Source organism: Lissotriton helveticus, chromosome 6, assembly GCF_964261635.1.
Source record: "Lissotriton helveticus chromosome 6, aLisHel1.1, whole genome shotgun sequence".
Lineage (NCBI taxonomy): Eukaryota > Metazoa > Chordata > Amphibia > Caudata > Salamandridae > Lissotriton > Lissotriton helveticus.
Window position 1 is genome coordinate 1,025,046,525 of NC_136067.1, and position 26,553 is coordinate 1,025,073,077.

The following is a 26,553-nucleotide window of genomic DNA, read 5'->3' on the forward strand; positions in this document are numbered from 1 at the left end:
CAACAGTACAGTAATCAATAACACATCAGAACTTAATATCAATAGGGATGTCGAAATATTCAATCAATTCTCGTCCCCGCCCGCCATGTGCTTCAAAACTGCATACGTATCTCGTGATTTCAAGGTTCTGCAACCAGTACACAACAAGGAGTTACGAGTCCCATTCATTCCGGCGCCATTTTGGGCGAGGACGGGCAGGTCCAGGATATAGTCAAAATGTCTCTACCAACCATCGACTATGATGATGTTCATATGCTGTATTTATTAGAGTAACACTCATCTGCCCACATGAAATTAATTTACCACAATCTAAACATGTCATTTTAATCTTTCCAAAGTTCTTCTAAATATTTGGGACCGTTTCCCTTGCCTCTGAAGCTCTCAGTGCCACTTCTTTGATGAATGTACTAGCAGGTCAGGGGTTCTCCTCCAAATCTCTCTTTTATGCAGCACTATAATTAATTGGTGCCACCTCTCCATATGACGATGCATGGTATAGTTACCACAACTATATTTTTTTTCGGTTCCTCTGGAGAGTTCATCGTGGCAGATGAAGCGTGTAACATACCGGGCATTTACCTTTTTTTGCATGTACAGGAAAGGAAAAAAAATCGAGCGTCCGAGTTCTAAGGTGTCCCAGGACAATTTTAGTGGACCAGGCCCAAATCCAAAGAACAGGCCGCCATTTTGAGAGTCCTCTTGCAGCCGCCTGTCGCTGTAGCATCAAGAGCAGCCGAAACTCAGCTGAATGGCAACTGAAACGGTAAATGGGCGCCCCACTACATTTCAGCATTGTAGGATGACCACAACAGTACAGCAACTTGCTAGACATCACCTCGGTGCCATCCGGATCTCGGCGCCCCACTGCAGATGAAGTGCCTCTCAACTATGAAACCACCACGGTGACATCCGGATCTTGGCGCGTTGTGCTGCCTTCGGCCTATTCGCACATCGGTCCGCTACTGACGCCATCTCACAGGCTAATGGGGTGACCCACGCCGAGTTTCAGCATTGTAGGATGACCACACCAACTTGCTAGACATCACCTCGGTGCCATCCGAATCTTGGCATCTCAACGCCTAGTGGTATCTTCCATACAGAAAATATTGTTACGCTGCCTTTGGCCCCATTCGCACATCAGTCCGCAACTTAGACATCACCTCGATGCCATCCGGATCTTGGCATCTCAGCGCCTTGTGGTGTCAGTCAGAAAATATTGTTGCGCTGCCTTTGGCCCCATTCGCACATCAGTCCGCTACTGACACCATCTCACAGGCCAATAGGGCGCCCCACGCCGACTTTTACCATTGTACGATGGCCACACCAGTGGCACAACTTGCTAGACATCACCTCGGTGCCATCCGAATCTTGGCATCTCAACGCCTAGTGGTATCTTCCATACAGAAAATCTTGTTACGCTACCTTTGGCCCCATTCGCACATCGGTCCGCAACTTAGACATCACCTCGGTGCCATCCGGATCTTGGCATCTCAGCGCCTTGTGGTGTCTTCTACTCCGAAAATATAGTAGAAAATATTGTTGCGCTGCCTTTGGCCCCATTCACACATCAGTCCGCTACTGACACCATCTCACAGGCCAACAGGGCGCCCCACGCCGACTTTTACCATTGTACGATGACCACACCAGTGCCACAACTTGCTAGACACCACCTCGGTGCCATCTGGATCTTGGCATCTCAGCGCCTTGTGGTGTCTTCAAATCAGAAAATATTGTTGCGCTGCCTTTGGCCCCATTCGCACATCGGTCCGCTACTGACACCATCTCACAGGCCAACGGGGCGCCCCACGCCGACTTTCAGCATTGTAGGATGGCCACACCAGTGCGGCAACTTACTAGACACCACCTCGGTGCCATCCGGATCTTGGCGCGTTGTGCTGCCTTCGGCCTATTCGCACATCGGTCCGCTACTGACGCAAACTCACAGGCCAACGGGGCGCCCCACGCCGACTTTCAGCATTGTTGGATGGCCACACCAGTGCGGCAACTTACTAGACACCACCTCGGTGCCATCCGGATCTTGGCGCGTTGAGCTGCCTTCGGCCTATTCGCACATCGGTCCGCTACTGACGCCATCTCACAGGCCAACGGGGCGCCCCACGCCGACTTTCAGCATTGTAGGATGGCCACACCAGTGCGGCAACTTACTAGACACCACCTCGGTGCCATCCGGATCTTGGCGCGTTGTGCTGCCTTCGGCCTATTCGCACATCGGTCCGCTACTGACGCAAACTCACAGGCCAACGGGGCGCCCCACGCCGACTTTCAGCATTGTTGGATGGCAACACCAGTGCGGCAACTTACTAGACACCACCTCGGTGCCATCCGGATCTTGGCGCGTTGTGCTGCCTTCGGCCTATTCGCACATCGGTCCGCTACTGACGCAAACTCACAGGCCAACGGGGCGCCCCACGCCGACTTTCAGCATTGTTAGATAGCCACACCAGTGCGGCAACTTACTAGACACCACCTCGGTGCCATCCGGATCTTGGCGCGTTGTGCTGCCTTCGGCCTATTCGCACATCGGTCCGCTACTGACGCAAACTCACAGGCCAACGGGGTGCCCCACGCCGACTTTCAGCATTGTAGGATGGCCACACCAGTGCTGCAACTTGCTGGACACCACCTCGGTGCCATCCGGATCTTGGCGCGTTGTGTTGCCTTCGGCCTATTCGCACATCGGTCCGCTACTGACGCCGCCTCACGTGCCAACTTATTTTCTCCGCATTTTACACCCTATGCCGCATAACAGGTCATGTGACTTGTTTATAAAACTTTTCATTGGTTCATTTTACTTTTGGTTTCCTAATGATGGAAGGCTTGATCATGTGACCTAAAAACAACACTTTTCATAGGATGAAAACTTTTTTTTTTCCCAAACGATGAAAGCCCCACCTTGTTTCTGGATGTTTCAGACTGAAGCTGGCGTCAGCATGAAAGCACCACCATCTCGTAGCTCAGTCGTGGTCATTCCGCGAGCAATCATGGCAGCCGCTCCCCACCAGAAGCCTGCAGGAGTCGGAGCCCCCAAAACTTTTGATGAATTCTCAAGGCGGAGGGGACGCTTTCGAGAATGGGGTCCAAGACCTAGCAGACAAGCGTCCGATTTCCAAGGTGTCCCAGGGCCATTTCAGTGGACCAGGCCCAAAAAGGAAACAGCCTGCCGCCATTTTGAGAGTCCTGTGACAGCCGCCTATCGCTGCACCGCAAGAGTGGACGCAACTCAGCTGAATTGCGGCTTTTGACACAGTGGACCAAAAACGGACGGAATGGCAACTGAAACGGTAAAGGGGCGCCCCACTACAACAGATGACACTCCACCTGGAGAGGCCCGTTCACGCCGCCTCCCCCGGGGCGCTCCACGCCGTTATTCGGAGCAGCATTGTAGGATACCAAAACCAGTGCGGCAACTTACTGGACATCACCTTGGTGCCATCGTTCTGCTGCCTTGGAACTATTCGCGCAACAGTTTGCTACTGATGACCCACCCCCCGCGACGCCCCATGCCGTTATTTGCTGGGTGGCAACTTACTAGACATCACTTTCGTGTCATCTAGATTTCGGCGCGTTCTGCTGCCTTGGAACTATTCGCACAACAGTTTGCTACTGATGACCCACCCCCCGCGACGCCCCACGCCGGAAATCTGGACGTTGTGCTGCGTTGGGACTATTCGCACAGCCGACCGCTACTTTGTTGTTTTTCCCTAAAAATGTTTATATGTTATTACTATTTTTGTTTTCTTGTATATATTTATAAATTATTAAAGTTTTATAATCTTACTACTTTGTCGGAGTGCTATATATTTTTAATGTGACACATAATTGTAAAAACTTTGATGTACAAACAGTCATCCCTGGAATCTTCCGCTTCAGGCTCGGTCCCCTCCCCAATCACAATACAGGATGGTTTTCAGATAATAGCAACGCTTCTGCTGTGACGGATCTCATCGAGTGTGGGCCTTGATCTACTATAACTCCTTTGAAGAGGGGTGATTCTTTACAGCTGTGGCCATAAACTACATCTGCAGGGCTAGCTGATACCCTAGGACCAGCCTGGACAATCGGACACAGAGGAAAAGGAGTGTCAGAGGGTGCGGTAGTGAATAGGGCGAAAGGGAGGTGTCGGGCGGGCACAGGGTGTGATTCTCAGGGAACAGCAGCGCAGATGGGGGAGGTTTATTACCCATGCATAAGACAGAGAGCGGGGGTGACCACTGCCTGGGTGAGATGCTTGCGAGGGTGGGGAGCCATGCTAAGGATCGACAGCGTGCACAGAGTGGGTCTGGTCAAGGCATCTAAAATGGCTGCCGTGCACGACAAAAGTGTGGCATTTGAAAAAAGACAAGATGGCGCAGACAATGTTTTTCAACACTTCCTGATTTCCTTCGAATCGAACATTAACAGACGTTGGGGCATATTACCAAAGTTAAGCGATATTTATCCCTAACGATGCTTAGCAACGATTTTTTTACCGTCAGAAATTATCGCAGATAAACCTTGCTATTATCAAGGTTTATCAGAAATACGATAAAAAACGACCGCAATGCATTAATATCGCTGAAAACTCAGCGATATTCATGCATTACCGAGCTAATGCTCTTAGCCATGTTATCCACCTCCCATTGGATAACATGGCTAAGAACTGCTCAGGGCAGGTGGTAGCTTTTGGAGATATTCGCCCTTATCTTGAATATTTCCAAAAGTTGATAATAGGAGATAGCGATGTTAGCGACTGTTTCCAGTCGCTAACATCTTGGCATGCCCACTTTGCATGTCATTAGTGATAAATATCACTCACATGCAAAGTGGGGCCCAAGATGGTCGCTATCTTCTACTAGCCGTCGCTAACTGGTGTTAGCAACAGCTAGGTAATACACATATAATTTTATCTCCGCGAAGCGGAGCGCTGTTACAGATATATATCTTGTTTCTGAACGTTAATTTCTCAAAATGCACTGAAGCACATATATTGAGACCTAGCAAAGGCACATCGGGCTACCAGTCCCTACAATTTTGCCAAGTTTCGTGCAAATCCATTCAGCTGTTCGATCCTACCGAGAGACAAGATGGCGGCCGCTACGGACTGTTTGGAATGTTTACAGACACCGGAGAGCCAATCAGCTTCGCTTCGCAAAGCTCCGTAACGCGAAAAGTACGCGAAGCGGTGCGCTGTTACAGATATATACCTTTTTTTGAACGTTAATTTCTCAAAATCCACTGGAGCACATATATTGAGATCTAGCAAAGGCACATCGGGCTACCAGTCCCTACAATTTTGCCAAGTTTCGTGCAAATCCATTCAGCTGTTCGATTATTATTATTTTTATTTTTTTTTGCCCCGCGGGGCCCTTTTAAAACCTCCACATCAAACCTAGGGGGTGAGCGACAATGTACTATGCCCCCTTATGGTCATTTGCCCCTTCGCTTTGGCCTCCTCTTGTCTCTCGATCCTACCGAGAGACAAGATGGCGGCCGCTACGGACTGTTTGGAATGTTGACAGACGCCGGAGAACCAATCAGCTTCGCTTCACAAAGCTCCGTTGCGCGAAAAGTACGCGTAGCGTAGCGCTGCCCGGTCCGCTGTTACAGATATATATCTTTTTTTAAACGTTAATTTCTCAAAATCCACTGTAGCACATATATTGAGACCTACAAAAGGCACATCGGGCTACCAGTCCCTACAATTTTGCCAAGTTTCGTGCAAATCCATTCAGCCGTTCGGGCTAAAAGTGAGGCCAACCGCCCTATGGAAAACTCAATGTTAAAAACACGTTTTGGGACCCCCCTTTTTTCTCGGCCCCCCCTTGATGAACCCCCCCAAATTTTCAAGGGCTACTCAGAAACAAAATGTGCCATTTTCCTGAAAATTTCAGCCAATTCCGTCCACAAACGCCAAAGTTATTAGACATAGAATTTTCAAAAATCCCATAGAGAAAAAATCCTAACTATATATACCTACTGGCGACCGCCAGTAGGTAATATATATATATATATATATATATATATATATTCACTGAAAAAAACATAGGTTTCAGGCACATATAGTTAGAAATTAGGATTTAAATAACCTTAGAAATTCACTGAAAAAACCATAGGTTTCAGGCACATAGTTAGAAATTAGGATTTAATTAACCTTAGAAATTCGCTGAAAACCATAGGTTTCAGGGGCATTATAGTTAGTTGGACACTTCACTCGTACAAAACCATAGAAATTCCCCCGTTATAGTTAGTTCAGCTAACTATAACTTGCGTGCCCGCAATGCACTGCTGATGACGTCACATATTACATCACTCTTGACATGGTCAGTGACATCACTCATGACATCACTGATGACATCATCCAGTGAATGTGTGTTTTTCTGAAAGTTAAATATGTTTTATATATGTATATCTCAAAGTCAATGGAAGAATAAATGGGTATATAAATGTCTAAATGGAGGATTCTTTTTGTAAAATTGATTGTATAACTGATTAAGTGTATCTTAGTGAATACATGGGTAAGTGAGTAATGGTTATATATGTAAACATCTGTATCTGTCTCTCACTTTGTGTAGAAGTGGCTGCATGGGTTGGTGAGTAGCTACATGAGTGTCTATATGGGTTATTAGTCGGTTCTTTTAGTATCAGTATGAGTGTTTGAGTGTCAGTATGGTTTGGTGTGGGTATTACTTAGTGCACAGATGCATGAATGAGTGACTCACTGTATGTGTTGAAGACAGCATGTGTGCAGGACTGTATAGGTGGATGAGTGTGTGCATGGGTGTATAAGTGAGTGAATGACTGTCTCAATAGTGTCGGTATGAGTAACTACATATGTTTTAAACTAGTATATGTGATGTATGTGAGTATTGGTGTATATAAGTGAGAATATGTAAGAGTGAGAGATTGGAAGATTTCCTGTACAAATAAGTAGGTGTTTCTATAAGTGATTGTTTAGGAGAGTAAGTATGTCATTTGAGATGTCATCAGTGATGTCACTGACCATATCATGAATGATGTAATATGTGACATCATCAGCAGTAGATTGCGGGTGCGCGAAATATAGTTAGTACAACTAACTATATAGGAGCAATTTCAATGGTTTTGTATGAGTGAAATGTCCAGCTAACTATAACACCCCTAAAACTTATAGTTTTTGAGTGAATTTTAAAAGGTTTTTTAAATGCTAATTCCTAACTATATAAGGCCTGAAACCTATGGTTTTTTCAGTGAATTTCAAAGGTTTTTTAAATGCTAATTCCTAACTATATAAGGCCTGAAACCTATGTTTTTTTCAGTGAATTTGCAAGGTTTTTTAAATGCTAATTCCTAACTATATAAGGCCTGAAACCTATGTTTTTTTCAGTGAATTTCAAAGTTTTTTTTAATGCTAATTCCTAACTATATAAGACCTGAAAGCCCACCAGGAATCTCCAGTATGCGCCAGGGGACTGCTTTGCAGAGAGGTGTAATGAAGCCACGCCCCTTTTTACACCTCTCTGCAACGCAGCCCCCGAGCATGTTTGAAGAGGGGGAACTAATTCCCCTTGCATACTGGGGGCCCCTGGGGGCCCACTAGCCCACCTGCAACCTCCAGTATGCGCCAGGGGGCTGCATTGTAGAGGTGTAATGAGGCTATGCTGCTTGTTAGACCTCTCTGCAACGCAGCCCCCGTGCATGTTTGAAGAGGAGGAACTAATTCCCCTTGCATACTGGGGGTCCCTGGGGGCCAACTAGCCCACCTGGAACCTCCAGTATGCGCCAGGGGGCTGCATTGCACAGAGGTGTAATGAGGCTATGCCCCTTTTTACACCTCTCTGCAACGCAGGCCACTGGCGAGTTTGCAGAGGGGGGACTAATTCCCCTTGCATACTGGGGTCCCTGGGTCATATCTGCCCAAACGCCGATATTCCGAACAATTGAAAATGACTTTTCATGAGAAACATTTGGATTTGGATTATCATGTCCTATACTTTGGAATTTTTTAAAGACTGACTTTGAGGATGCTATAAATTACTCAAGTCTGCCCGACTTGTGTGGGTAAAATTGATACCTAGTCACTTTGAATAAGAATGTACTTACGTCTTGTCTAACATTTGGAAGAAATATCTAGTTATATGACAACAGGATACCGACATAACTTGAAGGAAATAAGAACGCCCTGAAGAAGTTCTGTTGTACAGAACAAATTGCGTCGGCTGGCTGTGGTACATAAACTTAAGGAAAATAAAAGCATTTGAATATACACCAAGATTCAGCGCTTCAATAAGGCCTCTAAGTGATATGATTTGATTGGACTTATTGTGCAAGTGGTGCTGTGCCAAACTTTGGAATATTCTCCACTACTCTCTACTACTTACTCTCTCCTACTCCACTACTCTCAAATACTCACTCTCTACTACTCACTCTCTACTACTCCACTACTCTCTAATACTCACTCTCTACTACTCATTCTCTACTACTCTAGTACTCTCTACTACTCTCTCTCTACTACTCACTCCCTAATACTCACTATCTACTACTCTCTACTACTCACTCTCTACTACTCTCTACTACTCACTCTCTACTACTCTCTCTCTACTACTCTCTACTGCTCACTCTACTACTCACTCTCTACTATTCTCTCTCTCTGCTACTCACTCTCTACTACTCACTATCTACTACTCACCCTCTACTACTCACTCTCTACTACTCTCTCTCTACTACTCACTCCCTACTACTCACTATCTACTACTCTCTACTACTCACTCTCTACTACTCTCTACTACTCTCTCTCTACTACTCACTCTTTACTACTCACTCTCTACTACTCTCTACTACTCACTCTCTACTTCTCACTCTCTACTACTCTCTACTACTCACTCTACTACTCTCTCTCTACTACTCTCCACTACTCACTCTCTACTACTCACTCTACTACTCACTCTCTACTAATCTCTACTACTCACTCTCTACTACTCTCTCTCTACTACTCTCTACTACTCACTCTACGACTCACTCTCTACTATTCTCTCTCTCTGCTATTCACTCTCTACTACTCTCTACTACTCACTCTCTACTACTCACTCTCTACTACTCTCTACTACTCACTCTTTACTACTCTCTACTACTCACTCTCTACTGCTCTCTACTACTCACTCTATACTACTCCACTACTCTCTAATACTCACTCTCTACTACTCATTCTCTACTACTCTAGTACTCTCTACTACTCTCTCTCTACTACTCACTCCCTAATACTCACTATCTACTACTCTCTACTACTCACTCTCTACTACTCTCTACTACTCAATCTCTACTACTCTCTCTCTACTACTCTCTACTGCTCACTCTACTACTCACTCTCTACTACTCTCTACTATTCTCTCTCTCTGCTACTCACTCTCTACTACTCACTATCTACTACTCACCCTCTACTACTCACTCTCTACTACTCTCTCTCTACTACTCACTCCCTACTACTCACTATCTACTACTCTCTACTACTCACTCTCTACTACTCTCTACTACTCTCTCTCTACTACTCACTCTTTACTACTCACTCTCTACTACTCTCTACTACTCACTCTCTACTTCTCACTCTCTACTACTCTCTACTACTCACTCTACTACTCTCTCTCTACTACTCTCCACTACTCACTCTCTACTACTCACTCTACTACTCACTCTCTACTAATCTCTACTACTCACTCTCTACTACTCTCTCTCTACTACTCTCTACTACTCACTCTACGACTCACTCTTTACTATTCTCTCTCTCTGCTATTCACTCTCTACTACTCTCTACTACTCACTCTCTACTACTCACTCTCTACTACTCACTCTTTACTACTCTCTACTGCTCTCTACTACTCACTCTACTACTTACTCCCTACTACTCTTTACTACTCACTCTCTACTACTCACTCTCTACTACTCTCTACTACTCACTCTACTATTCACTCTACTACTCTCTACTACTCACACTCTGCTACTCTCTCTACTGCTCTCTACTACTCTCTACTACTCACTCTCTACTCTCTGTTACTCACTCTCTACTCTCTACCTCTCTACCTCTCTCTACTTCTCTCTCTACTAGTCTCTACCTCTCTACCTCTACCTCTCTACCTCTACCTCTCTACCTCTACACCTCTACCTCTCTACCTCTCTCTACACGCACACATATACACATATATATGCATATATATGCATATGCATTTATATATATGTATGTGTATATATTACCTACTGGCGGTCGCCAGTAGGTATATATAGTTAGGATTTTTTCTCTATGGGATTTTTGAAAATTCTATGTCTAATAACTTTGGCGTTTGTGGACGGAATTGGCTGAAATTTTCAGGAAAATGGCACATTTTGTTTCTGAGCAGCCCCTGAAAATTGGGGGGGGTTTCGTCCAGGGGGGGTCGAGAAAAAAGGGGGGTCCCAAAACGTGTTTTTAACATTGAGTTTTCCATAGGGCGGTTGGCCTCACTTTTAGCCCGAACGGCTGAATGGATTTGCACGAAACTTGGCAAAATTGTAGGGACTGGTAGCCCGATGTGCCTTTTGTAGGTCTCAATATATGTGCTCCAGTGGATTTTGAGAAATTAACGTTTAAAAAAAGATATATATCTGTAACAGCGGACCGGGCAGCGTCCCAGGACGCGTACTTTTCGCGCAACGGAGCTTTGTGAAGCGAAGCTGATTGGTTCTCCGGCGTCTGTCAACATTCCAAACAGTCCGTAGCGGCCGCCATCTTGTCTCTCGGTAGGATCGAGAGACAAGAGGAGGCCAAAGCGAAGGGGCAAATGACCATAAGGGGGAATAGTAGATCCTCGCTGACCCCCTAGGTTTGATGTGGAGGTTTTAAAAGGGCCCCGCGGGGCAAAAAAAAATAATAATAATAATAATCGAACGGCTGAATGGATTTGCACGAAACTTGGTAAAATATTAGGGACTGGTAGCCCGATGTGCCTTTGCTAGGTCTCAATATATGTGCTCCAGTGGATTTTGAGAAATTAACGTTCAAAAAAAGATATATATCTGTAACAGCGCTCCGCTTCGCGTACTTTTCGCGTTACGGAGCTTTGCGAAGCTGATTGGTTCTCCGGCGTCTGTCAACATTCCAAACAGTCCGTAGCGGCCGCCATCTTGTCTCTCGGTAGGATTGAGAGACAAGAGGAGGCCAAAGCGAAGGGGGAAATGACCATAAGGGGGCATAGTAGATCCTTCCTGACCTCTTAGGTTTGATGTACCATTTTGCCAAGTTTGGTGTAATTCCGTTCAGCCATTCAGGCTGTAGACGTATGTAAATGTCCTATGGAAAATTGCATGGGGAAAACACATTTGAAAGTGTTGAAATTTAGAACCAATTAAAATGTTACTTTGGTTTTGTATTTGTGTGTGATGAAAGTTAATTGGTTATGTATATATGTCAAATGAGAGGAAACCACAGCCATTTTGTGATACTACTGTCTGAGGTACATTTGTGAGGAATTTTTGGTGGTGAATTTCTGGTGTTTGATTTACACAGTACTAACACTTCTGCTACTTTTAAAAAGGTGAGTTGTTAATTTGTAATGGGAACTATGTTGTACACTTGAAGATAATTTGAAAAATGTTTTCTGTTATTTATTTGCAGTCCTTCTGTTATACTAAATACTTGATAAAGTTAGTTTTATATTATGTATTACTAAAAACGATAAATGAAAGTGATTATTTTTTTCTGCAATTTACAGCAAGCAATTTCAAAATAAAATGGCTCACAATGAAGAGACCGTGGCAATTTCTTTTGAATTGTCCAACACATTGATTGAAATTGAGAGCACCAATAATGAAATATTGTCACAAGGAGGACATGACTTGTATGATTCCATTAGATTGATTGAAATGGACAGCACCAAGAATGAAATATTGTCACAAGGAGATGACTTGAATGATTCCACTACATTGATTGAAATTGAGAGCACCAATAATGAAATATTGTCACAAGGAGGAGATGGCTTGTATGATTCCATTAGATTGATTGAAATGGACAGCACCAATAATGAAATATTGTCACAAGGAGGAGATGACTTGAATGATTCCACTACATTGATTGAAATTGAGAGCACCAATAATGAAATATTGTCACGAGGAGATGACTTGAATGATTCCACTACATTGATTGAAATTGACAGCACCAATAATGAAATATTGTCACAAGGAGGAGATGACTTGAATGATTTTTTTGATCAATCTCTTGATGGCGAATTTATCGAGTGTTTGGAGACCATAGAGTTACAAGAATCATCATTGGAGACTTTTAATGAGGACATTGCTGATGAGGACATGTTACTAGTTCTTTCAAATTTAGAAAATTCTGAAGAATAAATTTATATTTAGAAATCAAAAATTGTTTGAGACATTATTCATTTTTATTTTTAATTTATGAGGTTGTAGCGAAGTGATTGTAGTATAAAATGAGACTTATAGTATAGAGTGCAACATTTTTATGTTACATGGTAAGTTTACTCATATTTACTTCCCTTCTGCCACTATATTATCTCCAATGTGTATTTGACATGTCTTCTTCATCTCCGGCCTCCTTTCTCTCACTGTGTGTCTCCGATGCATCTTATCGCTGGTATTTTGTGTAATTACAGAAGAGAGTAAAATAAAATAGTTCGGAACGTGAAAAGGGGGCAAAGTAGAGTACTCCTCACCCCCTAGGCCTTTTTAGGCGGTCCCAAAAGGATCAGTTTCTGCTTTCCTGAGAGATTATGGTATGAGTTCCATATACCACAATAACTTGCATTACAACATGCAAGATATCTATCTCCTATTACCAACTTTTGGAGATATTCGCGCTAAGCGCGAATATCTCCAAAAAGTAACACCTGCCCTGAGCAGTTCTTAGCCATGTTATCCAATGCGAGGTGGATAACATGGCTAAGAGCATTAGCTCGGTAATGCATGAATATCGCTGAGTTTTTAGCGATATTCATGCATTGCGGCCGTTTATTATCGCATTTGTGATAAACCTTGATAATAGCAAGGTTTATCTTCGATAATTTCTGACGATGCTTAGCGGTAAAAAATTCGTTGGTAAGCATCGTTAGCGATAAATATCGCTTAACTTTGGTAATATGCCCCAACGTCTGTTAACGTTCGATTCGAAGGAAATGAGGAAGTGTTGAAAAACATTGTCTGCGCCATCTTGCCTTTTTTGAAATGCCACACTTTTGTCGTGCACGGCAGCCATTTTAGATGTCTTGACCAGACCCACTCTCTGCACGCTGTCGATTCGTAGCATGGCTCCTCACCCTCGCAAGCATCTTCCCCAGGCACTGGTCACCCCCGCTCTCTGTCTTATGCATGGGCAATAAACCTCCCCCCATCTGCGCTGCTCTTCCCTGAGAATCACACTGTGCCCGCCCGACACCTCCCTTTCGCCCTATTCACTACCGCACCCTCTGACACTCCTCTTCCTCTGTGTCCGATTGTCCAGGCTATCAGCTAGCCCTGCAGATGTAGTTTATGGCCCCAGCTGTAAAGAATCACCCCTCTTCAAAGGAGTTATAGTAGATCAAGGCCCACACCCGATGAGATCCGTCACACCACACGTGTTCCTACTATCTGAAAACTATCCTGTATTGTGATTGGGGAGGGGACCGAGCCTGAAGCGGAAGATTCCAGGAATGACTCTTTGTACATCAAAGTTTTTACAATTATGTGTCACATAAAAAATATATAGCACTCCAACAAAGTAGTAGGAATATAAAACTTTAATAACATATAAATATATACAACAAAACAAAAACAGTAAAAACATTTAAACAACGAAGAGACCGTGGCAATTTCTTTTGAATTATCCAATAGATTTATTGAAATTGACAGCACCAATAATGAAATATTCTTGTCAGTAGCGGTCTGTTGTGCGAATAGTTCCAAGGCAGCAGAACGCGCTGAAATCTAGATGGCACGAAAGTGATGTCTAGCAAGTTGCCGCCCAGCAAATAACGGCGTGGGGCGCCGCGGGGGTGAGTGAGTCCAGTAGGCACCACAGCTATTCTTACCGGCATTGCAGAATTACTGCTGGGGACAATGCCTGTGCTGTAGCAGGGTCACAGCAGAAACAAAAAGGATTCTGTTGAAGATGTTGTTGGTTTTCAATTTGAAAACAGTTCTGGTGTCAACTGCTATGCTAATGTAGTGGTTAATGTTTTGTTTTCTCTAGAAAATGTAAAAGAGGGGGAGGCAGTCCAAAGTTCCGTTAAAAGGGCAAAGGAAAGGATCGGTGGTTTGAACTATCAGTCAAAAAGGGGAGGGGGTGCAACAATTTTTCCTACCGGGTCACCCTGTGCTTTCACCGGAAGTGAGGTCTGCAGGATTCTAGTAATTCAAAGTGAGGCTGGCGCCGACGTCCCACGGATACAGTTTCGTCACTCCACGGGTGATCATGGCAGTCATTCCCCATCGGGGGTCGGAGACTCCCGCGGCTCCTCTAGAATCTTCAAGGTCGTGGAGGACTACGGTGGTGGAGTCAACCAGTGACCGGGCCATTTCTTTATGCTGGGCCCGCTCTTGCCAGGTCGACCGCCATTTTGAGAGTTCGGTAGCTACTGGCGATCGCGGGGTCAAATGAGCGGACGGGCTCCACCCTGCCGGGCGAGACGTTGCAGCATGGCCACAGTGGAAGAACTCTTTTCCGGGCGCCTGGAGCGCTGAGGGTGCAGCTGGGAAGCCTCCACTGGGGAGGCGGGAGAGGCCTGTTCGCACCGTCTCTCCCTCCCAGTGCACCCCACGGCGTCTCGCTTGAGATTTGTTATGGCCGGACCAGGCGATGAGGACGAGGGGGGGGGGTCGGAGGCATGTGCAAGACATCCCCCCCCAGGGTTGTTGCAGCAATTATACAAGAAAGAAGAAGTGTCCCGTCCGTCTTCGGGCCGGGCTTCCGGTAGATGTCGGCCGGACGCCCCTGGCTCTGGCCCCATGAACGGGTTTCTTGGTTTATCGGCTGCAGCCGGATTCCGTCGGCCTCGGCCCCCCGACCGTTGGTGGCCGGACCGGAAGAGCATGTGGCGGGACTACCTGCAACTCTCAAGGGCCACCGCGGCCGGACTGGGAGAGAGAGGGGAGGGTCGAGGAGACATTCCCCCCCCCTGCAACTGTTCAGCGTTGTAAAGGCAATCCCCTGGCCGGGTCCCGTTGGTCTCGGCCTCTCCTCCGGCTACACCCTACGTTAGGATCTCCTGGCCGAGGCGTGGCAGCAGGACCTGCCTTATATGGGCTGCTCCCGGCTGGGCGTAGCCGGAACCCTGCCCCACCTTGGAAGTTTCCAGAGTGGGGGCGGATGTTCTACTGACTTGCATTTTCCCTAGTCTATCGATTTTTTTGGCGTGGCAGGCGGTGGGACAGCGAGGGGTGATTTGGTTTCTCTTACTGTTTTTCTGGTCTCTCACCACTGGCATATTTTAACGTTTTCTTGTTTCTAGGACATTAATAGGTTTTATCATTACGTTATGTTATCGTTTCTTTGTTCGTTGTTTAATAAAAGTTCATGTTCATCAGTGGCCTACTGATTTTCGTTTTCCTATTCTTTTCTTTCCAGGTTGTTTCATGCTAAAGTTTCTGTTAACAGGATACAGTGATCACTTCGTTATTATTGCATATGTCCTTTTCACTAGGGGTGCTCTCTGGTCGGGCCAGATGACGTATGTCTAGTAAATGGTCCGGGTGAAACAGGTGCATCAATCAGTGGGGAGTAGATAGGCATGACAGATTACAACGGGGGAGAAAGGTCCGCATTACGTACCCTTTCACTACTTGCAAAGATTTTCCTACGTTTATTTGCAAACAGGGAATACCTCCAAAAAGAACTAATTCCCAAACAGTCAATGTTCGGACAATCAATCAATCAATGAGGAATGAAATAGGTACGACGTGTTAAAGGCTTGCGTTACCTACCCTTCACTATCTGCAAAGGGAGAGAGAATATTCCTATTCTTCCTCGTTTGCAGGCAGAGAAGATCCTTAAGAGAACCAACTTCGAACAATTCAATGCTCGATTCAAACAATCAACAAGGGGTACTGTGAACACAAATGAACGCCGCTTATGTACATACGCATTGCTATTTTCAACAGGTTGTTCCTAATGTTTCTATTTTAGCGAGGTCAAAAAGAGATCCCATTAGTGGCCTACTGATTTTGCTCGATTCCTTTTGTTTTTTTACACGGTTTTTCGCTATCTGCAAAGACTAAACAGAGTATTTTGACTCTGTGCTTGTTTGTAAATAGAGAATGAACCAAAGAGAACAATCAATCAAATGGAGAGAGAAGCAGGCACGACGGATTACAAAGGGGGCAAAGGGCTGCGTTAACTACCCTTCACTATCTGCAAAGAGAGAGTACTCCTAATAGAAATGAGGGGTGGGGGGCAGCATTCAAAGCAGATCAGTGTGCATAAACACGAAAATGTTTTTACTTACCACGTACTTGACATTCGACAGCTTATGATATTTGCTATTAAAAAACCATTGAAATTCACTGAAAAAACCATAGGTTATAGACCATATATAGTTAGGAATTAGCATTTACAAAACCTTGAAAATTCACTGAAAAAACCATAGGTTATAGACCATATATAGTTAGGAATTAGCATTTAAAAAACCTTATTTTACTCACACAAAACCATTGAAATTCCATATATAGTTAGTTGCACTAACTATATATTGCGCACCCGCAATCCACTGCTGATGATGTCACATATTACATCATTCATGACATGGTCAGTGACATCACTGATGACATCACTGATGACATCTCAAATGACATCACTGATGACATCACTGATGACATCTCATTTGACATCAATGACCACATCACTGATGATATCATTCATGTGACAATACAATGCATCTCCTCACATTTTAATATAACCTCTGTTTCACCCAGTGTTAAAAACAGAGTATAATTTTTGAAACCATTGACACACCAATACTAGTTACTACATACGTACTCACTGATTCCTACGTCTACACACACATTCACTCATTCACCCATACAATCATTCATACATACAATCACTCATGTTTACAACACAATCATATGCACTCATACACCTATACAGACACTCACACTCTGCCACTCATCCATGGAGTTACTCACACACCTAGTCAGTCCTGTAAAGAATCAATCACACTTCCATTTTCTACTCTATACAGTTAAACATAGAGCACCTTACGTTTTCAACCATATACTAACACATACTTACTCTCTTATACAATCATTGATACAAGTACACATTGATCTGTACAGAGTCACACACCTCCCAGCCAGCCACACACACACTCAGTCTCCCATGCAAATACTTGGGCAATCAATCAATAACCCATATAGTTACTCATATAGCTACTGATCAACACATGCAGCAGTTTACAGAACAACAGACATAATGATGCACAAATTAAGACAGTTTAGTCACTAACCCATGCACTCAGTGAGACACATTTAATCACTCACTCATACATTCAGTCATGCACCTACTAAATCCTTCGTCCAGACACTTATACATCCACTCATTCTTCAATATGTAAGACATATTTTAACTTTACAGAAACATAGTCACTGGATGTTGTCATCAGTGATGTCATCAGTGATGTCATTTGAGATGTCATCAGTGATGTCATCAGTGATGTCACTGACCATGTCATGAATGATGTAATATGTGACATCATCAGCAGTGGATTGCGGGTGCGCAATATATAGTTAGTGCAACTAACTATATATGGAATTTCAATGGTTTTGTGTGAGTAAAATAAGGTTTTTTAAATGCTAATTCCTAACTATATATGGTCTATAACCTATGGTTTTTTCAGTGAATATATATATACATACATATATAAACATATATAATCTGCATATCTATATAAATACAAATATAAATGCATGCATACATATACATATATGCATACATATGCATGTTATTTACATGAAAGTTTTAAAAACACTAATAAAAGCAAAGCTAAAAAGCCACCTCATTACAAACAGAATGGCTTTAACTTAAACGAGGGCGAGATCTATTGCATTTTCAATGCTTGTTTACTTTGGTTCCATCAAGAAGGCATTCCGATGTGTCACACATTTGCCATGAATTCTGAATGTTAGCACTCTAGTTGCTCATGAGATCACTGTAGTAAAGCTACTGCTCACTAGGGAAGTCTGCTGCTGGTATTCAAAGTGCATGTTTCAGTCTGCATGTCAGAACTGTTTTAATGAAATAGAAGAGGATTAAAGAAGTCACTCAAAATGTGCCCTAATTTTTCTTTCTGAAGCACTAATCATACTTTCTATGGCAAAATGAACCCCCTCATTTTGTTCCTTTTTAAATTAAATGTTTTCAGACTTACCACTTCATTCCAATCAAGATGGCTTCTGGTGTGCCATACTTTTGTCATGAGTAAGACTGTTAGCGCTCTAGTTGTTCCTTAGAACACTCTGGGACATTCTGTCATTGGGCTATACTTGGGCTACATCTGGGTGATATTTGGGCTACATTTGGGCTCTTTTGTCTCTGGTGGCCATCTTGGGAGACTGCATGTCAGAATTCTTTAATGAAACAGAAGAGGATTTGAGAAGTCACTCAAAATGTGCCCTAATTTTTCTTTCTGCAGCACTAATCATACTTTCTAGGGCAAAATATACCCCCTCATTTTGTTCTTTTTAAATTAAATGTTTTAAGAGTTACCACTTTATTCCAATGAAGATGGCTTCAGGTGTGCCATACCTTTGTAATAAGTAGGACTGTTAGCGCTCTAGTTGTTCTTTAGAACACTCTAGGAGGCTGCAGTAGAACACAAAGGAATCAACTGACAGTCTCTGTCCTTGTTGGATGTACATGTTTTACTGAGAATGTCAGCCTTCATTCTCACATGACTGAGAAAGATAATGTGAATTTACAAAAAATATGCTTTCAGTTTAGCTTATAGATCCCCTTCCAAACCACTGTGGGAAAAGCATGAGATAATAGTTTTCTTTCAAACATGATTCATGATATCCCAGCAGAAGGCTTTTTCACATGGTAAAATCACCTTAGAACACACCACAATTCCTAAAATGAGTATGGTACCATCAACAAATGATTTATAATGTAACTAAAGTCCTAAAACCCTCTATTAATTACAATGCTTTTTAATGAGGTGCTATCATGTATATTGGTCCCAAGATGGCTGCCAACACTTCTTGGATGAAGTGCTGACAGCCAATCAGATCTCATGCGTACCCCGCGATTTTTCAAAAATGGTGTCCTTGTGGGACCCCCTGAGCAGGCCTAGGGGGTCAGGGTGCTTCTACCCTGCCCCCTTTTTCAATTCTACAAGTTTGTTTTTCTGCTTTCCTGTGCCTCAGTCTACTGAGGTACAAGATGGCTGAACACAATTTCTGTTTTGGAGTGTTGACAGACATTGGCAGCCAATCAGAATGCAGCTCGTACTCGGGAAGGTACAGAGTACAGTAAGCTTATAGTAAGCTTATATAGATATATATGTGTTTTTGAAGTTAATTTTCATAAAAAACACTTTAGCAATTTTCACCAAATATAGAAAAGGCACTTCTGCGTACCAGTCCCTACAATTTTGCAAAGTTTGGTGTAATTTAATTCAGTGGTTCCGGCTGTAGCCGTGTCTGAACATCCTATGGAAATTAACATAGGGAAAACATGTTTAGAGACCCCCTTTTTTCTCGGCCCCCGCTTGACGAATCCCCCCAAAACTTTGAGGGAAGGAGCAGAACTGAGCTGGCCAAAATTTTGGAAAATTTCACGCAATTTCCTCAATCGAAGCCAACGTTATTCCCAATAGAATGTTGTGGATTTCCTATGAAAATTGGTCCTAACTATATATACCTACTGGCTATCACCAGTAGGTAATATATATATATATATATATTACCTACTGGCGGGTGCCAGTAGGTAGTTATAGTTAGGATTGATTTCCATAGGGAAATCGTAACATTCTATTGGGAATAACTTTGGCGCCGGTGGAGGAATCTGCCTGAAATTTTCCTCAACTTTGCCTCGCGGCGCTCCGCTCCTTCCCTGAAAGTTTGGGGGGCATTTGTCAAGCGGGGGCCGAGATAAAAGGGGGGTCCCAAAACGTGTTTTCCCCATGTTAATTTCCATAGGGCGGTCGAACTCACTTTCAGCTCGAACGGCTGAATGGATTTTCACAAAACTTGGCAAAATTGTAGGGACTGGTAGCCCGATGTGCCTTTGCTATGTCTCAAGATATGTGCTCCAGAGGATTTTGAGTAATTTAGGTTAAAAAAATATATATATCTATAGCCGCGCCCCGGTACGCGCACCGGGGAGCGCACCGGGCGCGCTCCGCGACTTGCGCACGGAAAGCTGATTGGCTCTCAGGTGTCTGTAAACATTCGAAACAGTCCGCAGTGGCCGCCATCTTGTGTCTCGGTAGGATCGAGACACAAGAGGTGGCAAAAACAAAGGGGGAAATGACCATAAGGGGGCAGGGTAGACCCCCCTGACCCCGTAGGTTTGATGTGGGGGCCATAAAAGGGTCCCGCGGGACAAAAAACAATTTTCTTTTTACGATTTTTGCGGGGGGAGCGCCCGGTACGCGCACCGGGGAGCGTACTTTGGTGAAAAATAGTGAAAATAATAGTGTAAAATAATCATTTTGAGTGATTACAGGTAGGGTAGCTCTGAAAAGAGCTTTTGGGTTCTGTGGCTGTTTTAGGTACCTACAAGTACGTCCCACACACACCCACAGGCACACAACCCCACACCCCCACACCCACACACTCCCCACACACACCTCACACACGCACACCTCCACCCACACCCAAAAACCCCACTCCCCCACACCGACACCTTACACATCCACACCCACACCCACATCCCACACACCCACACTCACACACACACCTCACCCCCCAACACACACACACACACGCACACACAGATACCTCACAGACACACCCCACACATCCCACACACACACATCCCCCCCCCACACACACACACCTCACAGACACATCCACACATCCCACACATACACACGCATCCTACACACATACCCCCACACCCACACACACCCCACACACACCTCACACACCCACACCCCCACCTACACCCAAACACCCCACACACCCACACCCACACACACACCTTACACACCCACATCCCCACCCACACCCACATACCCCACACACCTACACACACCTATACACCTCACCCCCCCCAGACACACACACACACACACATACACACCTCACAGACACACCCCACACATCCCCTATACACACCTCCCCCCCCCACAAATGGGGAAAACTCAGTGAAACACTAAAATAATAATTTAAAGTGCTTAGAGGTAGGGTAGCTCTGAATAGAGTTTTTGTGTTGTGTGGGTGATTTAAGTACCAACATGTAGGTACCAATACTGAGTCTTAAATTTAATGTACACCGTTTCCTCTGTAGATATCTTGCATGTTGTTACAGAAGTTATTTTGGTATATGGAATCCATATCATAGTCTGTCAGGAAAGCAGAAAGAACATGGAGGCAGGAGATGAAAAAGAGATGTCAAATACTCATTGGAGATAATATAGTGGGAGAAAGGAAGTAACTATGAGCAAAATTACTATGTAACATAAAAAAGTTGCACAGTATACTATAAGTCTGAATTTACATTATAATCAATTTGGTACTAGTTTATGAATTACATATAAAAATGAATAATGTCTCGAACAATTTTAGAATATTAAATATTAATTTATTTTTCTGATTCTTTTTCCAAATTTAACAGAACTTCTAACAACACATTGACGGAAATGTCGTCATTTTCAATCAGCGAATCTACTGCTTCTACACATTAAACTAATTCATAGTCCCGTGATTCATCCATGAAATCTAAGTCATCATTGTCTTTAATAAATTTTTAATCATTGTTCTCCAGAAAAAAAATGTAAGGAAATATTCTGCTCTCCTTCCATTTTCTTGCTGTAATTTGCATAAAAAATAAATATATCAGTAGAGATAGGGCACTGTTGGGTTTAAGTTCAGACAGGTAGTTTTGATTTTTTAACAGTGAAGTTATCTTTGGGCAGTGTATGGTATCAGGCTGGAAGTAGAAATGTAAAAAAGTGTATGTCATAAAGCCTAAGTAAATTGATAATTATACAAGACAAGCCTAAGTTCATCCATAACTATAACAGAGAAGCCTATCTCAATCTATAACTATTACAGAGGGATAGTATATAACTATCAGAAAATGTTTTCCAAATTAACTTAAAGTGCACAACATACTTCAGTTTTCAAAATAACATCTTACCTTTGAAAAAGAAGTTTAAGTTCTCAGTGAAAATCCTTTTGAAATGTACTTCAGGAAGTAGTAGTCAAAATGGCTGTGTTTCCCTCTCTTTATTTATATATATTTGTGTACATAACCAATCAAATGTCATGAAATAATAGTAGAAAATGAAAGTAACATTTTAATTGGTTGTGAATTCTAACACTTCAGACGTGTTTTTGTCAAGTAATTCACCTCAGGATATTTAAAGAGGGCTACAGGTCAAATGGCTCAATGGAATTCCACCAAATTTGGGAAAATGGTAGGGACTGGTATGTAGTATGGCCTATTCTATATTTGGTGAAAGTGTCTCCAGTTGTTTTTATGTAAATTAACTTTTTAAATTTTTGGGAGCGCTTCCCGGTGCGTGCCCCGGTACGCGTACCGGCAGCGCTACGGGAGTCCTCCATTTTGTGTTTTGGTAGATTTGAGACAGAAAATGGAGGACAAACAACGTTGGGAATGGGTATAAGGGGGCATGGTAGGCACTCCCTGACCCTCTAGGTTTTCTGAGGGGGTCTTAGGAGGCCCATATAGGCGGAAAAAAATATATATTTTTTTTCGCGGGGGAGCGCCCGGTACGCGCACCGGGGAGCGTACCGGGGAGCGTACTTTGGTGAAAAACAGTGAAAAAAGTTAGAGTAAAATAATCATTGTGAGTGATCAGATGTAGGGTAGCCCTGAAAAGAGCTTTTGGGTTCTGGGGCTGATTTAGGTACCTACAAGTAGGTTCCAATGCACAATCTTAAATTCAGGAGGAATATTCTATTCCCCTCATCTGAGAAGTGCACACCATCTCCTCTGTAGATATCTTGCATGTTGTAACGCAAGTTGTTGTTGTATATTGAACCCATTCCATAGTCTCTCATGTAAGCAGAAACAGATTTATTCACATGTTTCCTTGCTTTCTCAATCTGTGGACAAAATTGGTTGGACCACTTCCATTTCTGTCTTTGACATATATTGGAATATACCAAGGCAGTTTGTGGAAAAAGTGTAATCAATTGCCCAAAGGTGTCCATTAAAACCATTTCCAGACCCACCCCAGTCAAAGTGCCTAGGTCATTTCCACCACAGTGCAAAATTATACGGTCAGGGTGTGGCAGATGGTGAAAGGTTTTCCCCAATGGTATCAATTGATGACATCTCAATCCTCTTTGGCCAATCCATTTTATGTGCACATTTGGTAAATCAAGGTTGTGAACATTTCTGATAGCTGCATACCTTTGAGCCCAGTGAATGTAGCTATGTCCAATAATCCAGACAGAGTACATGGTGAGAGGAGTTTCTGGTGCAGTCAGATGAAGTGTAGGAATGAAATGGCAGTTGGAACAGTAGGAGTTTGCAAAAAAAAAACTGTGGAGTTTCAGTGCTCTTGAATCACAAGCGATGATTAGTGGATTCAGATAGTTGAAAACTGGAAGTTAGGGTGCATGGTTCTGTTCTGTGAAAGAAGCAATTTGAATGGTTAAGAAAAAGTCATTTAAAGAAAGATTGCAGCGGATAAGCTGGTGTATTGAGAGGTCCAACATCCTTGCTTAGTTCATTTGCAACATTGTAGAATAAACGTTTAACCCTGATAGCTCAGTGAGGAGGGAGTTGCTATGGTAACAGGTAGAAAGGGCTGAGGGGGGGAAGGGTGTTGATTTGAAAATAGAGAGGGAAGAGTTTTGATTGGTTACCATGAGGAATATGTGTGTAGAATTAGAGGTTTTCTGTGCCATTAATGGTTGCAGTGCCTGGAGAACATACCTTTTGATCTGTTAAAGAAATATTGGTGTGTGTATCTGACACTGTTCTGAATCTCCTAAAGCATTTGTAAAGGTGAGTTATGATTCATTTAATATAGATAGAGACTTGTATACTCTATGGAGAATATTTGAAAGCAAAATGTGTTTTTTTAATGTGACTTTCTTCATGTTTTTGAACATGCTTGATAAAAAGTTGTTGCTGGAAAGAGGAATTGTAGTTTGTAAAAATGTGAAGTTTCAGTAGTGACCTGGAATGCTTGTACATATGACCTACGCTTTGTTTCTAAAATGTTATTCAAAAAACGATTTTGGGGAAATCAATGGGTTTCAGTAGTGAACATAAATGCTTGTACATAGGACCTATGTTCTGTTCCTAGAATGGTAATTGAAAAACGATTTTAGTGCAAATCCATGGCTTTAACATTTTTAAGAAGGAATAAATAGTGTGTGCATAATTATATAAAAATATTTGATTGTTTTACAAACATATTACCTGTTTTACCTCAGATTGGGAAGCAGAGTGAGTTCTTTGCTGTTGGTTTGTTTCATTTTTTGGGTAATGCTTGGTAGGAATGTTTGCAAGAGATGGGAAATGTATTTTGTAAAATAGTGACTTTTCAGTACTGAAATGGAATGATTGTACATAGGACCTGCACTGTGTTACAAACATGTTATTGAAAAATCGATTTTGGGGCAAATTAATAGCTTTTACATTTTTGAGAAAGAATAAAGAGTGTGTGCATGATTAAATAAAATAATTTGAAGCTTTCACAATCATGTCACCTGTGTTACCTCAGATTAGGAAGCACACTGAGAGCGTTATTTATGAAAAACAGCGATGCGTCACTTTTAACTGTGCACTCCTTGTGACACCAATGATGCATTATATTTCATGTATGATGCATCATGTTTCTAGGACTTACAGATAAGTCAGTATTTCTGATGTATCTGTAAGCGCAAAAGTGGCTTTCAGTAGTGAAAATGAATGCTTGTACATAAGACCTGTGTTCTGTTCCTAAAATGGTAATTGAAAAACGATTTTAGTGCAAATCCATGGCTTTAACATTTTTAAGAAGGAATAAATAGTGTGTGCATAATTATATAAAAATATAGGATTCTTTTACAAACATGTTACCTGTTTTACCTCAGATTGGGAGGCAGACTGAGTTTCTTTGCTGTTGGTTTGTTTAAGTTTTTTGGGTAATGCTTGGTAGGAGTGTTTGCAAGAGATAGGAAATGTATTTTGTAAAATAGTGACTTTTCAGTACTGAAATGGAATGATTGTACATAGGACCTGCACTGTGTTTCTAAAATGTTATTGAAAAATCGATTTGGGGGCAAATTAATAGCTTTTACATTTTTGAGAAAGAATAAATAGTGTGTGCATGATTACATAAAAAAAAATTGAACTTTTCACAATCATGTCACCTGTGTTACTTCAGATTAGGAAGCACACTGAGCTTCTTTGCTGTTGGGTTGTGTTATTTTTTTTGGTAATGCTTGGTAGGATTGTTTGCAAGAGAGAGGAAATGTATTTTGTAAAATAGTGAGTTTTCAGTACTGAAATGGAATGCTTGTACTCCAGCAATGCATCCTTTCACATGGGGAAAGCTGCATGTGAAAGCGTTTGCCTTAGTCTTATATCTGCTGTAAGGCAGGCGCAAGATTTTGACGTAAAAGTGTCCTAAAAGTGACGCAGTGAAATCTCATAGATTTCACTGTGTCACTATTACGAGGCTTTTTGCGGAGAAATGACTTCTCTGTGTACATTACACCTGAAAGAGGTATAATGTGGCGCAGAGGTTTAAAAAGTGACGCATCTACCTACATGCATCACTTTTTAAATATGGCGCAACAAGGCACATGTTTTATGCCGCCGATGCGTCACAAAAAGTGACGCATCAGTAGCGCAAAACTAACGCAGGGCTTTATAAATGAGGCTCATCTATTTTTTTGCACACTACTCCAGTTTAGTCTTGACCACTGCACTCTTGGACACAAGCCTCACCTTTTGTGCTCCCCTGGACAGGCTTCATCACATCTGCGTTCCTGCTTAGGCCTAATAATCTTTTTTTAGAATAACATTTGAAAAACAGAGAAAAGGTCATATGTATAAGCTTTTCATTAAACTACTAAAACATTTTTGTGGCAAATCAATGAGTTTTACATTTTTGAGAAAGAATAAATAGTGTGTGCAGGATTACATAAAAAAATATGAACTTTTCACAATCATGTCACCTGTGTTACCTCAGATTAGGAAGCACACTGAGCTTCTTTGCTGTTGGTTTGTGTCATTTTTTTGGTAATGCTTGGTAGGATTGTTTGCAAGAGAGAGGAAATGTATTTTGTAAAATAGTGAGTTTTCAGTACTGAAATGGAATGCTTGTACTCCAGCAATGCATCCTTTCACATGGGGAAAGCTCCATGTGAAAGCGTTTGCCTCAGTTTTATGTCTGCTGTGAGGCAGGCGCAAGATTTTGA